This window comes from Gopherus flavomarginatus, chromosome 8 (genome assembly GCF_025201925.1).
Source record: "Gopherus flavomarginatus isolate rGopFla2 chromosome 8, rGopFla2.mat.asm, whole genome shotgun sequence".
In the NCBI taxonomy this organism is placed as follows: domain Eukaryota; kingdom Metazoa; phylum Chordata; order Testudines; family Testudinidae; genus Gopherus; species Gopherus flavomarginatus.
Genome location: NC_066624.1, coordinates 101,325,074 through 101,332,566, shown reverse-complemented (window position 1 = coordinate 101,332,566; position 7,493 = coordinate 101,325,074). Strand labels below are relative to the sequence as shown.

The 7,493-nt window shown below is 44.3% G+C and overlaps 1 protein-coding gene across 4 annotated transcripts in view; it reads right to left on the bottom strand.

Moving 5' to 3' along the window:
- NAALADL2 (N-acetylated alpha-linked acidic dipeptidase like 2) overlaps window positions 1-7,493 on the bottom strand; it is a 1,166,543-nt gene that overhangs the window by 702,673 nt on the left and 456,377 nt on the right. The window lies entirely within an intron of this gene.

Sequence of the window (7,493 nt, the reverse complement as noted above, 5' to 3'; positions counted from 1 at the left end):
ACCATCAATGACAGAGATTCCATAACCTCTCTAGGTAATTTGTTCCATTGTTTAACTACTCTCACAGTTAGGAAGTTTTTCCTAATGTCTAACCTAAATCTCCATTGCCGCAATGCAAGTCCATTGTCCTCAGTGGATAAGGAGAATGATTTATCACTCGCCTCTTTATAAGAACCTTTTGCATACCTGAAGACTGTTATCAGTCTTCTCTTAACCAGACAAAACAAATCCAATTTTTTCAATCTTTCCTCATAGGTCACATTTTCTAAACTTTTAATAATTTTTTGTTGCTCTTCTCTAGACTTTATCCAATTTGTTCACACCTTTCCCAAATTATGGTGCCCAGAACTAGACACTGTACTACAGCTGAGGCCTTATCAGTGCTGAGTGGAATAATTTCTTCTCCTGTGCTGCTAATAAATCCCAGAATGATACTCACTTTTTTGCAACAATATTACATTGTTGACTCATATTTAGTTTGTGATCCACTATAACCCCCCCAGTTCTTTTCGGCAGTACTCCTTCCTATGCAGTCATTTTCCATTTTGTATTTGTTTAATGGATTATTCTTTCCTAAATGTAGTACTTTGTAAATGTAGTAGCATTTGTCCTTATTGAATTTTGTCCAATTTATTTACCATCATTTCTCCAGTTTGTCAAGATCATTTGAATTCTACCCTCTTACGCTACCTGTGCAGCACAGCACTTGCAGCTCCTCCCTTTACATTCCATGGCAGAAAGTTCCACAGATTAATTAGATATTGTATAAAAATGCATTGCACTTAACCACTTTTAAATTGGTCACCTTTCAATTTCATTAAATGCCTCCCTTTTCTTATACTTCAACAGAGGAGCCATTGGAGAATCCAAATTACCATCTTTGATAGCATTTCTTCTTGGGCCTCGTCCAGACTAGGGGAGGAAAATCGATCTTAGATACGCAACTTCAGCGACGTGAATAACGTCGCTGAAGTCAAATATCTAAGATCGAATTACTCACCCGTCCAGACGGCGCGGGATCGATGTCTGCGGCTCTCCGTGTCGATTCCGGAACTCCGTTCGAGTTGATGGAGTTCCGGAATCGATGTAAGCGCGCTCGGGGATCGATATATCGCGTCTAGACTAGACGCGATATATCGATCCCCGAGCAATCGATTTTAACCCACCGTATCGGCGGGGTAGTCTGGACGTGGGCTTAGCTTGGTATACTTTTATCATGTTCCCTCATGTTAATATCCTTTCTAAAGTAAACATTCACAATTGTTTCTGTCTTTTCTCATATGGAAGCCTCTCTGTATATTTAACATTTTTTGTTACCCAAAACTCCTTTTTCCACACTATCTTTTTAGAGATGGGGTAGAATGCTCAGAAGTGCCTACATGACTTTGGAGCAAGAATCATATTTTCAGAAGTGAATTGGTATCCTAACTCTCATCGAAAATAAATGGCACTTAAGGATCCAATGGCTAGATTCTAGGTATTTAGAATCCTAAAAATGCAGATAAGCACTTAATAGGATTTTTCACAAAAGCACCTAGGTGCCTAACTCCCACTGAAATCTTAAAAGATAATCATATAGTATGTTACCGGTACGTTTCAAGACTTTGAAATGTCTGGCTTTAAGTTTAATCTCAGCTTTGAATGTCCTCGGTTTCTATTGTTTGATTACTGTACTACAGCATTCTTGGGAAAGGTTTTATTTTTAAAAAACCTTAAAATTACAGACATACTCTCAACTTTAACTACATCTTACAGTGTTCTTTTTTTTGCCTGGGATTCTAATCAAATTCTTTGCCTGGAGACAGAGCACTGTATATAAAAACAGCTTGAGAACTGCTGGTGAGAAGACGATTGGCTTCTGGAATATGGTTAGAGTGTCTGTTTTGCTATCTTGCTCCTGGAAACTACCTTCTGTATGTAACTAGAAGCTACACATTAGTTAAACATATTTAGGTGGGAACCTTATCATTCTTTAATTTAAAACTTTACCTATGTGGGAGAATTTACGACAAAGGCAGCAGATGTACTGTGTACAAGTGAATATCTAAAATCAAATTTCAGCAAGGACAATGTTTTGCATGCAGCCTCAATGTAAGTGACATAAATTGCCAAATATTTTTAACATATGGAAATGTCTATATTAGTTTTTGCATATTTCACAGGGAAAGATGCACTCAAGATCTCTGCTTAGTATATATATATATTCTTTGAGCTGATTATAGAAATTTCTATGTTTGAAGTAGTGTCACTAGATCCATCTTCCTAGGCTTTAAAATGGTGTTGATTTCAGTTTAATTAGCACTGGGAAGCATCTGACAATTATGCCCCTGAGAAAGACCACCTGAAAAAATAGTAACTCGTTCACTGAGATAGGGCTGGCGAAATCCAATCTTTAAAAATAACCAGGGGTGAAAGTAACTCACAGGACTTACCAGTTCGGCCAGAGTCCTGGGGGGTAGGGGAAGGGACCTCATTCGGAAGAGGAGGGGCCTCAACTGGAAGAGGCGGGGCCTCAAGATTTAAAGGCCCTGGGGCACCAGCTGTGGCTGAGAGTCCCAGGACCTTTAAATCTCCCAGGGGGCTCCCAGCTGCAGAGGTGGCTGGTAGCCCCCGGGGGGAACTAAAGGGCCCGAGGCTCCAGCCGCCGTGGAGCTCTGGGCCCTTTAAATGCCAGCCCCAGCCCAACTGCCGGAGCTGTGGGCTGGGGCCAGGGCCAGGATTTAAAGAACTCCTCCGAGTTCCCCACAGCAGTGGGGAGCTTGGAGGAGCCCTTTAAATGCCGGCCCCAGCCCGGCTGCTGGAGCCGCGGGCTGGGATTTAAAGGGCTCAAGGCTCCCCGCAGAGCTCTTTAAATCCCCGCCGCAGAAGCCAATGCAGTCCGGCACGGCGTACTGACTCTTGCTGGTATGCCGTACCGGCTTCCTTTCCCCTCTGAAAATAATCCTCAAATAGAATCTAGCATGCAGATAATGGGGGAAAAAATCATGAACAGACAACTCATGTTTATTTGACAAATGTTAGAAGACATTAAGTACCATCCTAAAACAAACTAACCCTGAAAATAAAAAACTTGTCCAGGTTGCCCAGACCCTAAAGTGGGTGTGCAGATGTTTGTCAGGAAAGCCGGGATCACCAATGATGGACAAATAAACAACACATGAGGCCCCCAAATAAATGAAGTATGCTTGACAATATTCCAAGCCTATAATTTGTTGGCTATAGTAAATAAGCAGAGATCAAAGCAATGTAATAAAGGGATCTCCATTGTAAACAAACTGAGGCGCTGCCTGCAGTCATTGGGGAAAAAGCCATGCAAGCTTGGGTGAATCTTGACCTCCTTCATCATTGTGGCTTGTGATGGGATGTTAGATGGAGTGGGATCTGAGTTACTACAGAGAATTCTTTCCTGGGTGTCTAGCTGGTGAGTCTTGCCCACATGCTCAGGGTTTAGCTGATCGCCATATTTGGGGTTGGGAAGGAATTTTGCTCCAGGACAGATTGGCAGAAGCCCTGGGGGTTTTCGCCTTCCTCTGCAGCGTGGGGCATGGGTCACTTGCTGGAAGGTTCTCTGCACCTTGAAGTCTTTAAACCATGATCTGAGGACTTCAATGGCTCAGACACAGGTTTGATACAGGAGTGGGTGGGTGAGATTCTGCGGCCTGCATTGTGCAGGAGGTCAGATCATAAGGGTCCCTTCTGACCTTAAAGTCTATGATTCTATGAAGAACAGCTTCACAGAGTGACTGCTCAATACTCACATAGTAGGTGGCCTGTTGACGCACCAGGGAAATACATACTCAATACTTCAGTTAAAATGGACTGATGAATGTCCAATGAAGAGGGTCCATTCAGTTTACTAGGAAGATGTCATTTGTATTGGTTCTTTCTAACACTCTGCCTGTTCCACAGAGAACATTTCAAAATACACATTAAGAAATTAAGATCAAAGCATACGAGTACATGATAAAAGAACCACTGGAACACATATTTGTAGCCTACCATTGCAAGCACATTTGCAATATAATAAAAAGGAATCATAGCTAAGGGAGTCATATGTCACTGACTTTTAGCATCCTAAAAGGTGACCATCACAAAATTACTGCAACTGTATTAACTGATTTTAAAAGTATATATTTACCCACAGTTACTCCACAGTGGTTGGTCTGAAATGTTGCAATATTTCTCTAAACTTGAAACAAGAAATAATGACTGTATTTCCATTTAGAAACTCAGTAAATGTTGATGGGGGTCGGGCAGGGCCGGTGCAAGGATGTTTCATGCCCTAGGCAAAACTTCCACCTGGCGCCCACCCCGCGCCCCCACTCTGAGCTCCCCCACACGCAGCAGCTCCCCCCGCTCCGCCCTGAGGCACCCCCCTTGCAGCAACTCCCCACCCCCCACCCTCTGCCCTGAGACACCCCCCCCCCCCCAGCTCACCCCTGCTCCGCGCACGAGCACGAGCACGCTCTGGCTGCTTCACTTCTCCCGCCTCCCAGGCTTGTGGTGCCTAAGCTGAAGTGAAGCAGTTCACCCCTGCCCTGCCTCCTCCCTGAGCACGCCGTGGCTGCTTCACTTCTCCCGCCTCCCAGGCTTGCAGCGCCAATCAGTTTAGGCACCGCAAGCCTGGGAGACAGGAGAAGTGAAGCAGCCATGGCGTGCTCGGGGAGGAGGGGAGGCAGGGGTGAGCTGGGGTGGGGAGTTCCCCTGCATGCCGCCTCCCCCTTACTTGCTGCAGGAGGCCCTCCCCGTGCTCCCCTGCCCCAGCTCCCTCCGCCTGACTGCTGGCAGTGACCGGGGTGGCCGAAGATCTGGCCGCTACGGTCGTTGCCGAAGAAAATGGCACCCCCCAAATCCCAACGCCCTAGGCAACCGCCTAGGTCACCTAAATGGTTGCACCAGCCCTGGGGTCAGGGGAGAAGAGGGTGATAGGGAAGACATTGCTGTAACAAACAGGAAAAGTTCTAAGAGAATGCCAGGAAGGAACTGGGGAGCCATCTCAAGTGAATTGCATCATGGAAGCGCTAACAGGCTGACTAGTGACAGTATGTTGGATGTGCCATAAGAATGCAGTTTAAAGTCCTGCTGTAAGGTGATCAACTCAGAATGTGGCAACTGAATGCAAGACAGTAGATGCAACTGTGACACTGGCAGACCAGGTACCACCTCATGCCAAGGGCCCTAGGCCTCACTATACACTGACAAATGCATAGCGAGAAACCAGGCTGGCTCACCTGTGTGCAAGTATTGTTAAAATAGAATCATAAGACTGGAAAGGACCTCAAGAGGTCATCTAGTCCAGTCCCCCGAACTCATGGCAGGAAAAAGTATTATCTAGACCAGGTATTAGATTTTTGTGTCTGGACTTTATGACATGCTTGTAAATTGCTTCATGCCTTAATCTCACTTATAATATTTATATCCTATGTTATAAGGTAATTTTTACATATTTGCTCTGTAACTATAAAAGTGGTTGCTACAAAACTGGAAAATCTCCCAGTCAGAAGAGACACATTACCAGGTGTGAAATATTAGTTATTACAAGAGGTTTTGTCTCCTGACCAACAAAAGAAGGCCTATAGACATCAAACAAGCCATTGTGGGACATCAGAGAACAAAATACTTGGTTGATGGCTCCCCTTCCCCCTCCGTCCCCTCACCCCCGCCCATGAAGAGGAGACATGCACAAAGGCTCATCCCATTAGCTTGAGCTCTGGGGAAAAGGAAGGAAAATCCCTGTCAAGAGAAATTGTTATCTCTATAAAAACAACAAGGAGTCCTTGTGGCATCTTAGAGACTAACAAATGTATTTGGGCATAAGCTTTTGTGAGCTAAAACCTACTTCATCAGATGCATGGAGTGAAAAATACAGCAGGAAGGTATATATATTACAGAACATGAAAGGATGGGAGTTACCTTACCAAGTGTGTGGGGGGTGGGCGGTGGGAGATCAGTGCTAACGAGGCCAATTCAAACAGGGTGGATGTAGCTTATTCCCAACAGTTGACAAGAAGGTGTGAAAATGGGCCACATCCACCCCTGTTAGCACTACAAAAAGTAACTTTCCCTCTGTTGATATTTACCCCTTCTTGTCAACTATTTACCCCTTCTTCACAGTCTGCCCTAAAGGTTTGTATTTATACTCATGAGCCACTCCAGACAGTTTGATAGTAACAGTGAACCAAATTCTGTCCTTGGTTAAACTGATTTAATCACACCAGAATTACACAGGTGCATCTGAAGCTAGGATTTGGCCCAATGTGTTACTGTATGTAGCGTAGCATGAACAAGGCATTAAACTGCTACAAGCAAGGACATAAAATTGAACAGATAGTCTTCATTCAGCACCTGTAAAGCTAGAGAGCTGAAAACAATGCTAAATTGCTTAAGCTTGCAGCATCAATAAGCTATATCAGGAAGTTACAAAATGTGTCTCATGACACCCATTCCTACTCAACATATAACTAAACAATAAAGCAGCAAACATCAAAGTCAAGTCGAACCTACATAATGACTCACTTAGGGAAACTTCTACATTCACAGTTTATGAAACAACTAGTGAATGATAATATGAGGAATGCAGAAAGCTAGAGTGTAAAAATGTAGGGACACCATGCTGGAAAAATGAGAAGTCATAAAGGGCCCTTTTAACGGTATAGTTCAGGCACAGGAGCCAGCCAAGCCCGTAATGAGTGGCCCTAGCTAAATAGGGGACTCTTCCTGGAGGATGCCAAGTGTACCCTGCTCTTAAGTGCATTCAGCAGCTCACAAGTTCTGCCACAAAGGCAATAACTATGGCCCATAACTTCAACGTAAAACCAACACAAAAGCATGCCAAACCCATATAAATAGTCTCAATTGCTATAACCCATCGTTTAGTAACTAGAAGCCCAAGTCAGAAGGAGACTCCTCAGTGGTGTCCACATGCACATAAATTACAACACAGTATAGCCCAGGTGTGCTTATCTTGAACAAACGTCAGTTTTCAGCTATCTCCCTAAGGGAAATAGCTCTTGTGCTCCCAGATCAGTGGAAACATTGGCAGGGAAATCCTCCTTGCCTTCCTGAAGTTGCTGCTGTCTGTCGCTAAGAGCAGTTGTACATATGTGTGTGTGGACGGCAAGTTTGGAGGTTGTTGTGAGGCACATGGTGGCAGTGGAGGACAGACATGCCCATTCTCCCACCCTGGCCCCTATTTTATACTGCAAACTTGCAAGAAAGCAATGAAAGACCTGATCCTGGTGCCATTAAATCAACAGAGAAACTCCCATTCATCTCAATAGTTCAGGATCAGACCCCAGATGCACAAGGACATCAAGACCCATAACAGTGTAATCTAGAGCTTAACTTTATTTGCCCCAACTCACACTTGTGCTGGAGTGCAAAAATCTCCTGCACCAAACCAATATTTGCATGATTCAGACCACCATTCTATTTGTACAACTCAAAGAGGGCTTCCATGAAGCAATTTCACCACACAATGGATAAACTGCACT